Raw genomic sequence first — 18745 nt, 5'->3', positions numbered from 1 at the left:
GAAGCATAAAATACAATATAAATACAACAGTTTTTCAATCGTATAACAGGAATAATTGCAAACAGTGTGAAAGCTATGGTCATTTCTACGTTCCGGGCAACCTAGGCTTCACTCTAGGGCGTTGTTCCTCCAGATCGAATAGCTAGGGCCTAAGAAGTCTCCACCAGAAGCATAAAATACAATATAAATACCACAGTTTTTCCATCGTATAACAGGAATGATTGCAACCAGAGTGAAGGTGATGGTCTTTTCTAAGTTCCGGGCAACCTAGGCTTCACTCTAGAGCGCTGCTCCGCCAGATCGAATAGCTAGGACCTTAGTAGTCAATGCCAGAAGCATAAAATACAATATAAATACAACAGTTTTTCCATCGTATAAAAGGAATAATTGCAAACAGTGTGAAAGATATGGTCATTCCTACGATACGGGCAACCTAGGCTTCACTCTAGGGCGTTGCTCCACCACATCGAATAGCTACGGCCTTAGGAGTCAACGCCAGAGGCATAAAATACAAAATAAATACAACAGTTTTCCCATCGTATAACAAGAATAATTGCAACCAGTGTGAAAGTGATGGTCATTTCAGCATTCCGGGCATCCTAGGCTTCACTCTAGGGCCATGCTCCACCAGATCGAATAGTTAGGGCCTAAGAAGTCAACGCCAGGAGCATAAAATACAATATAAATACAACAGTTTTTCCCTTGTATAACAGGAATAATTGCAACCAGTGTGAAAGCTAGGGTCATTTCTACGTTCCGGTCAACCTAGGCTTCACTCTAGGGCGTTGCTCCACCACATCGAATAGTTTGGCCTCAGATCTCAATGCCAGAAGCATTAAATGCCATATAAATGCAACAGTTTTTCCACTGTATAATATGAATAATTGCAAACAGTGTGGAAGTAATGGTCATTTCTACGTTCCGGGCAACCTAGGCTTCACTCTCTGGCGTTGCTCCACCACATCGAATAGTTAGGGCCTTAGAAGTCAATGCCTGAAGCATAAAATGCCATATAAATAAAACAGTTGTTCCACTGTATAATATGAATAATTGCAACCAGTGTGAAAGTAACGGCCATTTCTACGTTCCAGGCATCCTAGACTTAACACTGAGGCATTGCTTCACCAGATGGAATACATAGGGCCTTAGACGTCAACGCCAGAAGCATATAGTACATTAAAAATCCAACAGTTTGTCCATCGTATAACAGGAATAATTGCCACCAGTGTGATAGTGATTGTTATTTCTGCATTCCGGGCAACCTAGGCTTCACTCTAGGGCGTTGCTCTTCCAGATAAAATAGTTAGGGCCCAGGAAGTCAACTCCAGAAGCATAAAAAACAATATATATACAACAGTTTTTCCCTTGTATAACAGGAATAATTGCAACCAGTGTGAAAGGTATTGTCATTTCTACGTTCCGGGCAACCTAGGCTTCACTCTAGGGCGTTGCTCCACCACATCGAATAGTTTGGCCTCAGATCTCAATGCCAGAAGCATTAAATGCCATATAAATGCAACAGTTTTTCCACTGTATAATATGAATAATTGCAAACAGTGTGGAAGTAATGGTCATTTCTACGTTCCGGGCAACCTAGGCTTCACTCTAGGGCGTTGCGCAACCACATCGAATAGCTACGGCCCTAGAAGACAACGCCATAACTATAAAATACAATATAAGTACAACAGTCTTTCCATCGCATAAAACGAATAATTGCAACCAGTCTGATGGTTATAGTCATTTCTACGTTCCGGGCAACCTAGACTTCACTCTAGGGCGTTGCTCCACCGCATCGAATAGTTAGGGCCTTAGAAGTCAATGCCAGAAGCATAAAATGCCATATAAATACAACAGTTTTTCCACTGTATGATATGAATAATTGCAAACAGTGTGGAAGTAATGGTCATTTCTACGTTCCGGGCAACCTAGGCTTCACTCTCTGGCGTTGCTCCACCACATCGAATAGCTGCGGCCTTAGGAGTAAACGCCAGAGGCATAACATACAAAATAAATACAACAGTTTTTCCATCGTATAACAAGAATAATTGCAACCAGTGTGAAAGTGATGGTCATTTCTACGTTCCGGGCAACCTAGGCTTCACTCTAGGGCGTTGTTCCTCCAGATCGAATAGCTAGGGCCTAAGAAGTGTACACCAGAAGCATAAAATACAATATAAATACAACACTTTTTCCATCGTATAACAGGAATAATTGCAACTAGTGTGAAAGTGATGGTCATTTCTACGTTCCGGGCAACCTAGGCTTCAGTCTAGGGCGTGCTTCACCCAGATCGAATAGTTAGGGCCTAAGAAGCCTACGCCAGAAGCATAAAATACAATATAAATACAACGGTTTTTCCATCGCATAACAAGAATAACTGCAATCATTGTGAAAGTGATGGTCATTTCTACGTTCCGGCAACCTAGGCTTCACTCGGGGGCGTTGCTCCACCACATCGAATAGCTACGGCCCTAGAAGACAACGCCATAACTATAAAATACAATATAAATACAACAGTCTTTCCATCGTATAAAACGAATAATTGCAACCAGTCTGATAGTTATGGTCATTTCTACGTTCCGGGCAACCTAGGCTTCACCCTAGGGCGTTACTCCACCAGATCGAATAGTTAGGGCCTAAGAAGTCAATGCCAGAAGCATAAAATACGATATATGTACAACAGTTTTTCCATCGTATAACAGGAACAATTGCAACCAGAGTGAAGGTGATTGTCATTTCTAAGTTCCGGGCAACCTAGGCTTCACTCTAGAGCGTCATTCCACTTGATCGAATAGTCAGGGCCTAAGAAGTCAACGCCAGAAGCATAAAATACAATATAAATACAACAGTTTTTGAATCGTATAACAGGAATAATTGCAACCAGTCTGATAGTTAGGGTCATTTCTACGTTCCGGGCAACCTAGGCTTCACTCTAGGGCGTTGCTCCACCATATCGAATAGTTAGGGCCTAAGAAGTCAATGCCAGGTGCATAGAATACGATATATGTACAACAGTTTTACCATCGTATAACAGGAATAATTGCAACCAGTGTGAAAGATATGGTCATTTCTACGATACGGGCAACCTAGGCTGCACTCTAGGGCGTCGTTCCACCACATCGAATAGCTGCGGCCTTAGAAGTCAATGCCAGAAGCATAAAATGCCATATAAATACAACAGTTGTTCCACTGCATAATATGAATAATTGCAAACAGTGTGGATGTAATGGTCATTTCTACCTTCCGGGCAACCTAGGCTTCACACTAGGGCGTTGCTCAACCACATCGAATAGCTACGGCCCGAGAAGACAGCGCCATAACTATAAAATACAGTATAAATACAACATTCTATCCATCGTATAAAATGAATAATTGCAACCAGTTTGATAGTTATGGTCACTTCTACGTTCCGGGCAACCTAGGCTTCACCCTAGGACGTTGCTCCACGAGATCGAATAGTTAGGGCCTAAGGAGTCAATGCCTGAAGCATAAAATACGATATATGTACAACAGTTTTTCCATCGCATAAAATGAGTAATTGCAACCGGTGTGAAAGGTATGGTCATTTCTACGTTCCGGGCAACCTAGGCTCCACTCTAGGGCGTTTCTCCACCACATCGAATAGCTACGGCCTTAGAAGTCAACGCCTGAAGCATAAAATACGATATATGTACAACAGTTTTTCCATCGTATAAAACGAATAATTGCAACAAGTGTGAAAGTAATAGCCATTTCTACGTTGCGGGCATCCTAGACTTAACTCTGAGGCATTGCTCCACCAGATCGAATAGTTAGGGCTTAAGAAGTCAACGCCAGAAGCATAAAATACAATATAAATACAACAGCTTTTCCATCGTATATAATGTACATTTGCAAACAGAGTGAAAGTAATGGTCATTTCTACGTTTCGGGCGACCTAGGCTCCACTCTACGGCGTTGCTCCACCAGATGGAATAGCTAGGGCCTTAGAAGTCAATGCCAGAAGCATAAAATATAAAATAAATACAACAGTTTTTCCAGTGTATAACAAGAATAATTGCAACCAGTGTGAAAGTGATGGTCATTTCTACATTCCGTGCAACCTAGGCTTGTCACTAGGGCGTTGTTCCACCAGAGCGAATAGTTAGGGCCTAAGAAGTCAACGCCTGAAGCATAAAATACAATATAAATACAACAGTTTTTCCATCGTATAAAACGAATAATTGCAACCAGTATGAAAGTTATGGTCATTTCTACGTTCCGGGCAACCTAGGCTTCACTCTAGGGCGTTGCTCCACCAGATCGAATAGTTAGGGCCATAGAAGTCAACGCCCGAAGCATAAAATACAAAATAAATAGAACAGTTTTTCCATTGTATAAAACGAGTAATTGAAACCAGTGTGAAAGTTATGGTCATTTCTACGTTCCGGGCACCCTAGGCTTCACTCTAGGGCGTTGCTCCAGCAGATCGAATAGTTAGGGACTTAGAATTCGACGCCAGAAGCATAAAATACAACATAAGTACAACAGTTTTTTCATCGTATAACGGGAATAATTGCAGCCAGTATGAAAGCTATGGTCATTTCTACGTTCCGGGCAATCTAGGCTTCACTCTAGGGCGTTGCTCCACCATATCGCATAGTTAGGGCCTAAGAAGTCAACGCCAGAAGCATAAAATACGATATATGTACAACAGTTTTACCATCGTATAAAATGAATAATCGCAAACCGTGTGAAGGTGATGGTCATTTCTATATTCCGGGCAACCTAGGCTTCACTCTAGGCCGTTTCTGCACCACATCGAATAGCTACGCCCTTAGAAGTCAACGCCTGAAACATAAAATATAATATAAGTACAACAGTTTTTCCATCGTATAACGGGAATAATTGCAGCCAGTATGAAAGCTATGGTCATTTCTACGTTCCGGGCAATCTAGGCTTCACTCTAGGGCGTTGCTCAACCACATCGAATAGTTAGGTCCTTAGAAGTCCATGCCAGAAGCATAAAATACAATATAAATACAACAGTTTTTCATCTGTATAATATGAATAATTGCAAACAGTGTGGATGTAATGGTCATTTCTACGTTCCGGCCAACCTAGGCTTCACTCTAGGCTGTTGGTCCACCAGATCCATCAGTTAGGGCCTAAGAAGTCAACGCCAGGAGCGCCAAATACAAAATAAATACAACAGTTTTTCCATCGCATAAAATGAGTAATTGCAACCAGTGTGAAAGCTATGGTCATTTCTACGTTCCGGGCTATCTAGGCTTCACTCTAGGGCGTTGCTCAACCACATCGAATAGTTAGGGCCTAAGAAGTCAACGCCTGAAGCATAAAATACAATATAAATACAACAGTTTTTCCATCGTATAAAACGAATAATCGCAAACAGTGTGAAGGTAATGGTCATTTCTATGTTCCGGGCAACCTAGGTTTCACTCTAGGGCGTTGCTCCACCAGATCGAATAGTTAGGGTCTTAGAAGTCAACGCCCGAAGCATAAAATACAAAATAAATAGATCAGTTTTTCCATTGTATAAAACGAATAATTGAAACCAGTGTGAAAGTTATGGTCATTTCTACGTTCCGCGCAACCTAGGCTTCACCCCTGGGCGTTGCTCCACCAGATACAATAGTTAGGACCTAAGAGGTCAGCGCCAGAAGCATAAAATACAAAATAAATAGAACAGTTTTTCCATTGTATAAAACGAACAATTGAAACCAGTGTGAAAGTTAATGTCATTTCTACGTTCCACGCAACCTAGGCTTCACCCCTGAGCGTTGCTCCACCAGATCGAATAGTTAGGGCCTAAGAAGTCAATGCCAGAAACATAAAATACGATATATGTACAACAGCTTTCCATCGCATAAAATGAGTAATTGCAACCTGTGTGAAAGTAACGGACATTTCTACGTTCCGGGCATCCTAGACTTAACACTGAGGCATTGCTCCACCAGATCTAATACACAGGGCCTTAGAAGTCAACGCCAGAAGCATAAAGTACATTAAAAATCCAACAGTTTGTCCATCGTATAACAGGAATAATTGCCACCAGTGTGAAAGTGATGGTCATATCTGCATTCCGGGCAACCTAGGCTTCAGTCTAGGGCGTTGCCCCTCCAGATGGAATAGTTAGGGCCTAAGAAGTCAACTCCAGAAGCATAAAATACAACATAAGTACAACAGTTTTTCCATCGTATAAAATGAATAATTGCAAACATTGTGAAAGTAACGGTCATTTCTACGTTCCGGGCAACCTTGGCTTCACTCTAGGGCGTTGCTACACCAGATCGAACTGTTAGGGCCTAAGAAGTCAACGCCAGAAGCTTAAAATACAATATAAATACAACAGTTTTTCCATCATATAAAACGAATAATAGCAACCAGGGTGAAAGTTGTGATCATTTCTATGTTCCGCGCAAACTATGCTTCACTCTAGGGCGTTGCTCCACCAGATCGAATAGTTAGGGCCTTAGAAGTCAACGCCCGAAACATAAAATACAAAATTAATAGAACAGTTTTTCCGTTGTATAAAACGAATAATTGCAACCAGTGTGAAAGTGATGGTCATTTCTACGGTCCGGGCAACCCCGGCTTCACTCTAGGGCGCTGTTCCACCAGATCGAATAGTTAGGGCCTTAGAAGTCAACGCCAGAAGCATAAAATACAAAATTAATACAACAGTTTTTCCATTGTATAAAACGAATAATTGCAACCAGTGTGAAAGTGATGGTCATTTCTACGTTCCGGGCAACCCAGGCTTCACTCTAGGGCGCTGTTCCACCAGATCGAATAGTTAGGGCCTTAGAAGTCAACGCCAGAAGCATAAAATACAGTATAAATACAACAGCTTTTCCATCGTATGAAACGAATAATTGCAAACAGTATGAAAGCTATGGTCATTTCTACGTTCGGAGCAACCTCGGCTTCACTCTAGGGCGTTGCTCCACCAGATCGAATGGTTAGGGCCTAAGAAGTCAACGCCAGAAGCATAAAATACAATATAAATACAACAGTTTTTCCATCATATAAAACGAATAATAGCAACCAGTGTGAAAGTTATGATCATTTCTACGTTCCGCGCAACCTATGCTTCACTCTAGGGCGTTGCTCCACCAGATCGAATAGTTAGGGCCTTAGAAGTCAACGCCCGAAGCATAAAATACAAAATTAATAGAACAGTTTTTCCATTGTATAAGACGAATAATTGCCACCAGTGTGAAAGTGATGGTCATTTCTGCATTCCGGGCAACCTAGGCTTCACTCTAGGGCGTTGCTCCTCCAGATGGAATAGTTAGGGCCTAAGAAGTCAACTCCAGAAGCATAAAATACAACATAAGTACAACAGTTTTTCCATCGTATAAAATGAATAATTGCAAACATTGTGAAAGTAACGGTCATTTCTACGTTCCGGGCAACCTTGGCTTCACTCTAGGGCGTTGCTACACCAGATCGAACTGTTAGGGCCTAAGAAGTCAACGCCAGAAGCTTAAAATACAATATAAATACAACAGTTTTTCCATCATATAAAACGAATAATAGCAACCAGGGTGAAAGTTGTGATCATTTCTATGTTCCGCGCAACCTATGCTGCACTCTAGGGCGTTGCTCCACCAGATCGAATAGTTAGGGCCTTAGATGTCAACGCCCGAAACATAAAATACAAAATTAATAGAACAGTTTTTCCGTTGTATAAAACGAATAATTGCAACCTGTGTGAAAGTGATGGTCATTTCTACGGTCCGGGCAACCCCGGCTTCACTCTAGGGCGCTGTTCCACCAGATCGAATAGTTAGGGCCTTAGAAGTCAACGCCAGAAGCATAAAATACAAAATTAATACAACAGTTTTTCCATTGTATAAAACGAATAATTGCAACCAGTGTGAAAGTGATGGTCATTTCTACGTTCCGGGCAACCCAGGCTTCACTCTAGGGCGCTGTTCCACCAGATCGAATAGTTAGGGCCTTAGATGTCAACGCCAGAAGCATAAAATACAGTATAAATACAACAGTTTTTCCATCGTATGAAACGAATAATTGCAACCAGTATGAAAGCTATGGTAATTTCTACGTTCGGAGCAACCTAGGCTTCACTCTAGGGCGTTGCTCCACCAGATCGAATAGTTAGGGCCTTAGAAGTCAACGCCCGAAGCATAAAATACAAAATTAATAGAACAGTTTTTCCATTGTATAAGACGAATAATTGCAACCAGTGTGAAAGTGATGGTCATTTCTACGTTCCGGGCAACCCAGGCTTCACTCTAGGGCGCTGTTCCACCAGATCGAATAGTTAGGGCCTAAGAAGTCAACTCCAGAAGCATAAAATACAAAATAGATACAACAGCTTTTCCACCGTATATAATGTATATTTGCAAACAGTGTGAAGGCAATGATCATTTCTACGTTCCGGGCAACCTAGGCTTCACCCTAGGGCGTTGCTCCACCTGATCGAATAGTTAGGGCCTAGAAGTCAACGCCAGAAGCATAAAATACAATAAAAATACGACAGTTTTTGCATCGTACAACAGGAATAATTACAACCAGAGTGAAGGTGATGGACATTTCTACGCTCCGGGCAACCTAGGATTCACACTAGGGCGTTGCTCCACCAGATCGAGTAGTTAGGGCCTTAGAAGTCAACGCCCGAAGCATAAAATACATAATCAATAAAACAGCTTTTCCATTGTATAAAACGAATAATTGCAACCAGTGTGAATGTTGTGGTCATTTCTACGTGCCGTGCAACCTAGGTTTTGCTCCAGGGCGTTGCTCCACCACATCGAATAGTTAGGGCCTTATAAGTCAACGCCAGACGCATAAAGTACATTATAAATACAACAGTTTCTCCATCGTATAAAACGAATATTTGCAACCTGTGTAAAAGTAATGGTCATATCTACGTTCCGGGCAACCTAGGCTTGACACTATGGCGTTGCTCCACCAGATCGAATAGTCGGGGCCTTGGCAGTCAACGCCGGAAGCATTAAATACAAAATTAATAGAACAGTTTTTCCATTGCATGAAACTAATAATTGCAACCAGTGTGAAAGTTATGGTCGTATCTACGTTCCGTGCAACCTTGGCTTCACTCTAGGGCGCTGCTCCACCAAATCGAATAGCTACGGCCATAGGAGTCAACGCCAGAAGCATAAAAAGCAATATACGTACAACAGTTTTTCCATCGTATAAAATGAATAATTGCAAACATTGTGAAAGTAACGGTCATTTCTACGTTCCGGGAAACCTTGGCTTCACTCTAGGGCGTTGCTCCACCAGATCGAATAGTTAGGGCCTTAGAAGTCAACGCCCGAAGCATAAAATACAAAATTAATAGAACAGTTTTTCCATTGTATAAGACGAATAATTGCCACCAGTGTGAAAGTGATGGTCATTTCTGCATTCCGGGCAACCTAGGCTTCACTCTAGGGCGTTGCTACACCAGATCGAACTGTTAGGGCCTAAGAAGTCAACGCCAGAAGCTTAAAATACAATATAAATACAACAGTTTTTCCATCATATAAAACGAATAATAGCAACCAGGGTGAAAGTTGTGATCATTTCTATGTTCCGCGCAACCTATGCTGCACTCTAGGGCGTTGCTCCACCAGATCGAATAGTCAGGGCCTTAGATGTCAACGCCCGAAACATAAAATACAAAATTAATAGAACAGTTTTTCCGTTGTATAAAACGAATAATTGCAACCTGTGTGAAAGTGATGGTCATTTCTACGGTCCGGGCAACCCCGGCTTCACTCTAGGGCGCTGTTCCACCAGATCGAATAGTTAGGGCCTTAGAAGTCAACGCCAGAAGCATAAAATACAAAATTAATACAACAGTTTTTCCATTGTATAAAACGAATAATTGCAACCAGTGTGAAAGTGATGGTCATTTCTACGTTCCGGGCAACCCAGGCTTCACTCTAGGCCGCTGTTCCACCAGATCGAATAGTTAGGGCCTTAGATGTCAACGCCAGAAGCATAAAATACAGTATAAATACAACAGTTTTTCCATCGTATGAAACGAATAATTGCAACCAGTATGAAAGCTATGGTAATTTCTACGTTCGGAGCAACCTAGGCTTCACTCTAGGGCGTTGCTCCACCAGATCGAATAGTTAGGGCCTTAGAAGTCAACGCCCGAAGCATAAAATACAAAATTAATAGAACAGTTTTTCCATTGTATAAGACGAATAATTGCAACCAGTGTGAAAGTGATGGTCATTTCTACGTTCCGGGCAACCCAGGCTTCACTCTAGGGCGCTGTTCCACCAGATCGAATAGTTAGGGCCTAAGAAGTCAACTCCAGAAGCATAAAATACAAAATAGATACAACAGCTTTTCCACCGTATATAATGTATATTTGCAAACAGTGTGAAGGCAATGATCATTTCTACGTTCCGGGCAACCTAGGCTTCACCCTAGGGCGTTGCTCCACCTGATCGAATAGTTAGGGCCTAGAAGTCAACGCCAGAAGCATAAAATACAATAAAAATACGACAGTTTTTCCATCGTACAACAGGAATAATTACAACCAGAGTGAAGGTGATGGACATTTCTACGCTCCGGGCAACCTAGGATTCACACTAGGGCGTTGCTCCACCAGATCGAGTAGTTAGGGCCTTAGAAGTCAACGCCCGAAGCATAAAATACATAATCAATAAAACAGCTTTTCCATTGTATAAAACGAATAATTGCAACCAGTGTGAATGTTGTGGTCATTTCTACGTGCCGTGCAACCTAGGTTTTGCTCCAGGGCGTTGCTCCACCACATCGAATAGTTAGGGCCTTATAAGTCAACGCCAGACGCATAAAGTACATTATAAATACAACAGTTTCTCCATCGTATAAAACGAATATTTGCAACCTGTGTAAAAGTAATGGTCATATCTACGTTCCGGGCAACCTAGGCTTGACACTATGGCGTTGCTCCACCAGATCGAATAGTCGGGGCCTTGGCAGTCAACGCCGGAAGCATTAAATACAAAATTAATAGAACAGTTTTTCCATTGCATGAAACTAATAATTGCAACCAGTGTGAAAGTTATGGTCGTATCTACGTTCCGTGCAACCTTGGCTTCACTCTAGGGCGCTGCTCCACCAAATCGAATAGCTACGGCCATAGGAGTCAACGCCAGAAGCATAAAAAGCAATATACGTACAACAGTTTTTCCATCGTATAAAATGAATAATTGCAAACATTGTGAAAGTAACGGTCATTTCTACGTTCCGGGAAACCTTGGCTTCACTCTAGGGTGTTGCTCCACCAGATCGAATGGTTAGGGCCTAAGAAGTCAACGCCAGAAGCATAAAATACAATATAAATACAACAGTTTTTCCATCATATAAAACGAATAATAGCAACCAGTGTGAAAGTTATGATCATTTCTACGTTCCGCGCAACCTATGCTTCACTCTAGGGCGTTGCTCCACCAGATCGAATAGTTAGGGCCTTAGAAGTCAACGCCCGAAGCATAAAATACAAAATTAATAGAACAGTTTTTCCATTGTATAAGACGAATAATTGCCACCAGTGTGAAAGTGATGGTCATTTCTGCATTCCGGGCAACCTAGGCTTCACTCTAGGGCGTTGCTCCTCCAGATGGAATAGTTAGGGCCTAAGAAGTCAACTCCAGAAGCATAAAATACAACATAAGTACAACAGTTTTTCCATCGTATAAAATGAATAATTGCAAACATTGTGAAAGTAACGGTCATTTCTACGTTCCGGGCAACCTTGGCTTCACTCTAGGGCGTTGCTACACCAGATCGAACTGTTAGGGCCTAAGAAGTCAACGCCAGAAGCTTAAAATACAATATAAATACAACAGTTTTTCCATCATATAAAACGAATAATAGCAACCAGGGTGAAAGTTGTGATCATTTCTATGTTCCGCGCAACCTATGCTGCACTCTAGGGCGTTGCTCCACCAGATCGAATAGTTAGGGCCTTAGATGTCAACGCCCGAAACATAAAATACAAAATTAATAGAACAGTTTTTCCGTTGTATAAAACGAATAATTGCAACCTGTGTGAAAGTGATGGTCATTTCTACGGTCCGGGCAACCCCGGCTTCACTCTAGGGCGCTGTTCCACCAGATCGAATAGTTAGGGCCTTAGAAGTCAACGCCAGAAGCATAAAATACAAAATTAATACAACAGTTTTTCCATTGTATAAAACGAATAATTGCAACCAGTGTGAAAGTGATGGTCATTTCTACGTTCCGGGCAACCCAGGCTTCACTCTAGGGCGCTGTTCCACCAGATCGAATAGTTAGGGCCTTAGATGTCAACGCCAGAAGCATAAAATACAGTATAAATACAACAGTTTTTCCATCGTATGAAACGAATAATTGCAACCAGTATGAAAGCTATGGTAATTTCTACGTTCGGAGCAACCTAGGCTTCACTCTAGGGCGTTGCTCCACCAGATCGAATAGTTAGGGCCTTAGAAGTCAACGCCCGAAGCATAAAATACAAAATTAATAGAACAGTTTTTCCATTGTATAAGACGAATAATTGCAACCAGTGTGAAAGTGATGGTCATTTCTACGTTCCGGGCAACCCAGGCTTCACTCTAGGGCGCTGTTCCACCAGATCGAATAGTTAGGGCCTAAGAAGTCAACTCCAGAAGCATAAAATACAAAATAGATACAACAGCTTTTCCACCGTATATAATGTATATTTGCAAACAGTGTGAAGGCAATGATCATTTCTACGTTCCGGGCAACCTAGGCTTCACCCTAGGGCGTTGCTCCACCTGATCGAATAGTTAGGGCCTAGAAGTCAACGCCAGAAGCATAAAATACAATAAAAATACGACAGTTTTTCCATCGTACAACAGGAATAATTACAACCAGAGTGAAGGTGATGGACATTTCTACGCTCCGGGCAACCTAGGATTCACACTAGGGCGTTGCTCCACCAGATCGAGTAGTTAGGGCCTTAGAAGTCAACGCCCGAAGCATAAAATACATAATCAATAAAACAGCTTTTCCATTGTATAAAACGAATAATTGCAACCAGTGTGAATGTTGTGGTCATTTCTACGTGCCGTGCAACCTAGGTTTTGCTCCAGGGCGTTGCTCCACCACATCGAATAGTTAGGGCCTTATAAGTCAACGCCAGACGCATAAAGTACATTATAAATACAACAGTTTCTCCATCGTATAAAACGAATATTTGCAACCTGTGTAAAAGTAATGGTCATATCTACGTTCCGGGCAACCTAGGCTTGACACTATGGCGTTGCTCCACCAGATCGAATAGTCGGGGCCTTGGCAGTCAACGCCGGAAGCATTAAATACAAAATTAATAGAACAGTTTTTCCATTGCATGAAACTAATAATTGCAACCAGTGTGAAAGTTATGGTCGTATCTACGTTCCGTGCAACCTTGGCTTCACTCTAGGGCGCTGCTCCACCAAATCGAATAGCTACGGCCATAGGAGTCAACGCCAGAAGCATAAAAAGCAATATACGTACAACAGTTTTTCCATCGTATAAAATGAATAATTGCAAACATTGTGAAAGTAACGGTCATTTCTACGTTCCGGGAAACCTTGGCTTCACTCTAGGGCGTTGCTCCACCAGATCGAATGGTTAGGGCCTAAGAAGTCAACGCCAGAAGCATAAAATACAATATAAATACAACAGTTTTTCCATCATATAAAACGAATAATAGCAACCAGTGTGAAAGTTATGATCATTTCTACGTTCCGCGCAACCTATGCTTCACTCTAGGGCGTTGCTCCACCAGATCGAATAGTTAGGGCCTTAGAAGTCAACGCCCGAAGCATAAAATACAAAATTAATAGAACAGTTTTTCCATTGTATAAGACGAATAATTGCCACCAGTGTGAAAGTGATGGTCATTTCTGCATTCCGGGCAACCTAGGCTTCACTCTAGGGCGTTGCTCCTCCAGATGGAATAGTTAGGGCCTAAGAAGTCAACTCCAGAAGCATAAAATACAACATAAGTACAACAGTTTTTCCATCGTATAAAATGAATAATTGCAAACATTGTGAAAGTAACGGTCATTTCTACGTTCCGGGCAACCTTGGCTTCACTCTAGGGCGTTGCTACACCAGATCGAACTGTTAGGGCCTAAGAAGTCAACGCCAGAAGCTTAAAATACAATATAAATACAACAGTTTTTCCATCATATAAAACGAATAATAGCAACCAGGGTGAAAGTTGTGATCATTTCTATGTTCCGGGCAACCTAGGCTTCACTCTAGGGCGCTGTTCCACCAGATCGAATAGTTAGGGCCTTAGATGTCAACGCCAGAAGCATAAAATACAGTATAAATACAACAGTTTTTCCATCGTATGAAACGAATAATTGCAACCAGTATGAAAGCTATGGTAATTTCTACGTTCGGAGCAACCTAGGCTTCACTCTAGGGCGTTGCTCCACCAGATCGAATAGTTAGGGCCTTAGAAGTCAACGCCCGAAGCATAAAATACAAAATTAATAGAACAGTTTTTCCATCGTATGAAACGAATAATTGCAACCAGTATGAAAGCTATGGTAATTTCTACGTTCGGAGCAACCTAGGCTTCACTCTAGGGCGTTGCTCCACCAGATCGAATAGTTAGGGCCTTAGAAGTCAACGCCCGAAGCATAAAATACAAAATTTATAGAACAGTTTTTCCATTGTATAAGACGAATAATTGCAACCAGTGTGAAAGTGATGGTCATTTCTACGTTCCGGGCAACCCAGGCTTCACTCTAGGGCGCTGTTCCACCAGATCGAATAGTTAGGGCCTAAGAAGTCAACTCCAGAAGCATAAAATACAAAATAGATACAACAGCTTTTCCACCGTATATAATGTATATTTGCAAACAGTGTGAAGGCAATGATCATTTCTACGTTCCGGGCAACCTAGGCTTCACCCTAGGGCGTTGCTCCACCTGATCGAATAGTTAGGGCCTAGAAGTCAACGCCAGAAGCATAAAATACAATAAAAATACGACAGTTTTTCCATCGTACAACAGGAATAATTACAACCAGAGTGAAGGTGATGGACATTTCTACGCTCCGGGCAACCTAGGATTCACACTAGGGCGTTGCTCCACCAGATCGAGTAGTTAGGGCCTTAGAAGTCAACGCCCGAAGCATAAAATACATAATCAATAAAACAGCTTTTCCATTGTATAAAACGAATAATTGCAACCAGTGTGAATGTTGTGGTCATTTCTACGTGCCGTGCAACCTAGGTTTTGCTCCAGGGCGTTGCTCCACCACATCGAATAGTTAGGGCCTTATAAGTCAACGCCAGACGCATAAAGTACATTATAAATACAACAGTTTCTCCATCGTATAAAACGAATATTTGCAACCTGTGTAAAAGTAATGGTCATATCTACGTTCCGGGCAACCTAGGCTTGACACTATGGCGTTGCTCCACCAGATCGAATAGTCGGGGCCTTGGCAGTCAACGCCGGAAGCATTAAATACAAAATTAATAGAACAGTTTTTCCATTGCATGAAACTAATAATTGCAACCAGTGTGAAAGTTATGGTCGTATCTACGTTCCGTGCAACCTTGGCTTCACTCTAGGGCGCTGCTCCACCAAATCGAATAGCTACGGCCATAGGAGTCAACGCCAGAAGCATAAAAAGCAATATACGTACAACAGTTTTTCCATCGTATAAAATGAATAATTGCAAACATTGTGAAAGTAACGGTCATTTCTACGTTCCGGGAAACCTTGGCTTCACTCTAGGGCGTTGCTACACCAGATCGAACTGTTAGGGCCTAAGAAGTCCACTCCAGAAGCATAAAATACAATATAAGTACAACAGATTTTCCATCGTATAAAATGAATAATTACAAACAGTGTGAAAGTAATGGTCATTTCTACGTTCCGGGCAATCTAGGCTTCACTCTAGGGCGTTGCTCCACCAGATCAAATAGTTAGGGCCTTAGAAGTCAACGCCCGACGCATAAAATACAATAAAAATACGACAGTTTTTCCATCGTACAACAGGAATAATTACAACCAGAGTGAAGGTGATGGACATTTCTACGCTCCGGGCAACCTAGGATTCACACTAGGGCATTGCTCCACCAGATCGAATAGTTAGGGCCTTAGAAGTCAACGCCCGAAGCATAAAATACAAAATCAATAAAACAGCTTTTCAATTGTATAAAACGAATAATTGCAACCAGTGTGAATGTTGTGGTCATTTCTACGTGCCGTGCAACCTAGGTTTTGCTCCAGGGCGTTGCTCCACCACATCGAATAGTTAGGGCCTTATAAGTCAACGCCAGACGCATAAAGTACGGTATAAATACAACAGTTTCTCCATCGTATAAAACGAATATTTGCAACCAGTATGTATGTTAGGGTCACTTGTACGTTCGGAGCAACCTAGGCTTCACTCTAGGGCGTTGCTCCACCAGCTCGAATAGTTAGGGCCTAAGAAGTCTACGCCAGAAGCATAAAATGCAATAAAAATACAACAGTTTTTCTATCGTATAGCATGAATAATTGCAGCCAGAGTGAAAGTAATGGTCATGTCTACGTTTCGGGCATCCTAGGCTTCACTCTAGGGCGTTGCTCAACCAGATCGAATAGCTAGGGCCTTAGAAGTCGACGCCCGAAACATAAAATACAGTAAAAATACAACAGTTTTTCCAGCGTATAACGGGAATAATTGCAACCAGTGTCAAAGGGATGGTCATTTCTACGTTCTGGGCAACCAAGGCTTCACTCTAGGGCGTTGGTCCACCAGTTCCAATAGTTAGGGCACGAGAAGTTAACGCCAGAAGCATAAAGTACAATAACAATTCAACAGCTTTTCCATCGTATAAAAGGGATAATTGCAACCAGTGTGAAAGTTATGGTCATTTCTACGTTCCGGGCAACCTAGGCTTTACTATAGGGCGTTGCTCCACCAGATCGAATAGTTAGGGCACGAGAACTTAACGCCAGAAGCGTAAAGTACAATAAAAATACAACAGCTTTTCCATCGTATAAAACGAATAATTGCAACCAGTGTGAAAGTTATGGTCATTTCTACGTTCCGGGCAACCTCGGCTTGACTCCAGGTCGTTGCCCCACCAGATCGACTAGTTAGGGCCTTAGAAGTCAACGCCCGAAGCATAAAATACAATAAAGGTACAATAGTTTTTCCATCGTATAAAATGAATAATTGCATACAGTGTGAAGGTACTGGTCATTTCTACATTCCGGGTAACCTAGGCTTCACTCTAGGGCGTTGCTCCGCCAGGTCGAATAGTTAGGGCCTTAGAAATCAACGCCCGAAGCATAAAAGACAAAATAAATAGAACAGTTTTTCCATTGTATAAAACGAATAATTGCAACCAGTGTGAAAGTACTGGTCATTTCTACATTCCAGGCAACCTAGGCCTCACTCTAGGGTGTTGCTCCACCAGATCGAATAGCTAGGGACTTAGAAGTCAACGCCAGAAGCATAAAATACAATATAAGTACAACAGTTTTTCCATCGTATAAAATGAATAATTGCAAACAGTGTGAAAGTAATGGTCATTCCTACGTTCCGGGCATCCTAGGCTTCACTCTGGGGCGTTGGTCCAGCAGATCGAATAGTTAGGGCCTAAGAAGTCAACGCCCGAATCATAAAATACGATATATGTACAACAGTTTTTCCACCGTATAAAACGAATAATTGCAACCGGTGTGAAAGTAATGGCCATTTCTACGTTCCGGGCAACCTAGGCTTCACTCTAGGGCGTTGCTCCACCACATCGAATAGCTACGGCCTTAGAGGTCAACGCCTGAAGCATAAAATACAATAAAAATACCACAGTTTTTCCATCGTATAAAATGAATAATTGCAAACAGTGTGGAAGTAATGGTCATTTCTACGTTCCGGGCAACCTAGGCTTCACTCTAGGGCGTTGCTCGGCCAAATCGAATAGCTAGGGCCTTAGAAGTCAACGCCAGAAGCATAAAATACAATATAAATACAACAGCTTTTCCATCGTATAAAATGAATAATTGCAAAAAGTGTGAAAGTAATGGTCATTTCTACGTTCCGGGCAACCTAGGCTTCACTCTAGGGCGTTGCTCCACCAGATCGAATAGTTAGGGCACGAGAAGTTAACGCCAGAAGCATAAAGTACAATAAAAATACAACAGCTTTTCCATCGTATAAAAGGGATAATTGCAACCAGTGTGAAAGTTATGGTCATTTCTACGTTCCGGGCAACCTAGGCTTCACTCTAGGGCGTTGCTCCACCAGATCGAATAGTTAGGGCCTAAGAAGTCAACGCCAGAAGCATAAAATACAATATAAATACAACGGTTTTTCAATCGTATAACAGGAATAATTGCAAACAGTGTGAAAAATATGGTCATTTCTACGTTCCAGGCAACCTAGGCTTCACTCTAGGGCGTTGCTCCACCACGTCGAATAGCTACGGCCTTTGGAGTCAACGCCAGAGGTATAAAATACAAAATAAAAACAACAGTTTTTCGATCGTATAACAAGAATAATTGCAACCAGTGTGAAAGTGATGGTCATTTCTACATTCCGGGCAACCTAGGCTACACTCTGGGGCGTTGCTCCGCCAGATCGAATAGATAGGGCCTAAGAAGTCAGCGCCAGAAGCATAAAATACAAAATAGATACAAAAGCTTTTCCATCGTATATAATGTATATTTGCAAACAGTGTGAAGGCAATGGTCATTTCTATGTTCCGGGCAACCTAGGCTTCACCCTAGGGCGTTGCTCCACCAGATCGAATACATAGGGCCTTAGAAGTCAA

The sequence above is a fragment of the Calliopsis andreniformis genome, unplaced genomic scaffold (genome assembly GCF_051401765.1).
Source record: "Calliopsis andreniformis isolate RMS-2024a unplaced genomic scaffold, iyCalAndr_principal scaffold0001, whole genome shotgun sequence".
Taxonomy (NCBI): domain Eukaryota; kingdom Metazoa; phylum Arthropoda; class Insecta; order Hymenoptera; family Andrenidae; genus Calliopsis; species Calliopsis andreniformis.
The sequence above is the reverse complement of the archived record's forward strand: the minus strand, read 5'-3'. Positions refer to the sequence as shown.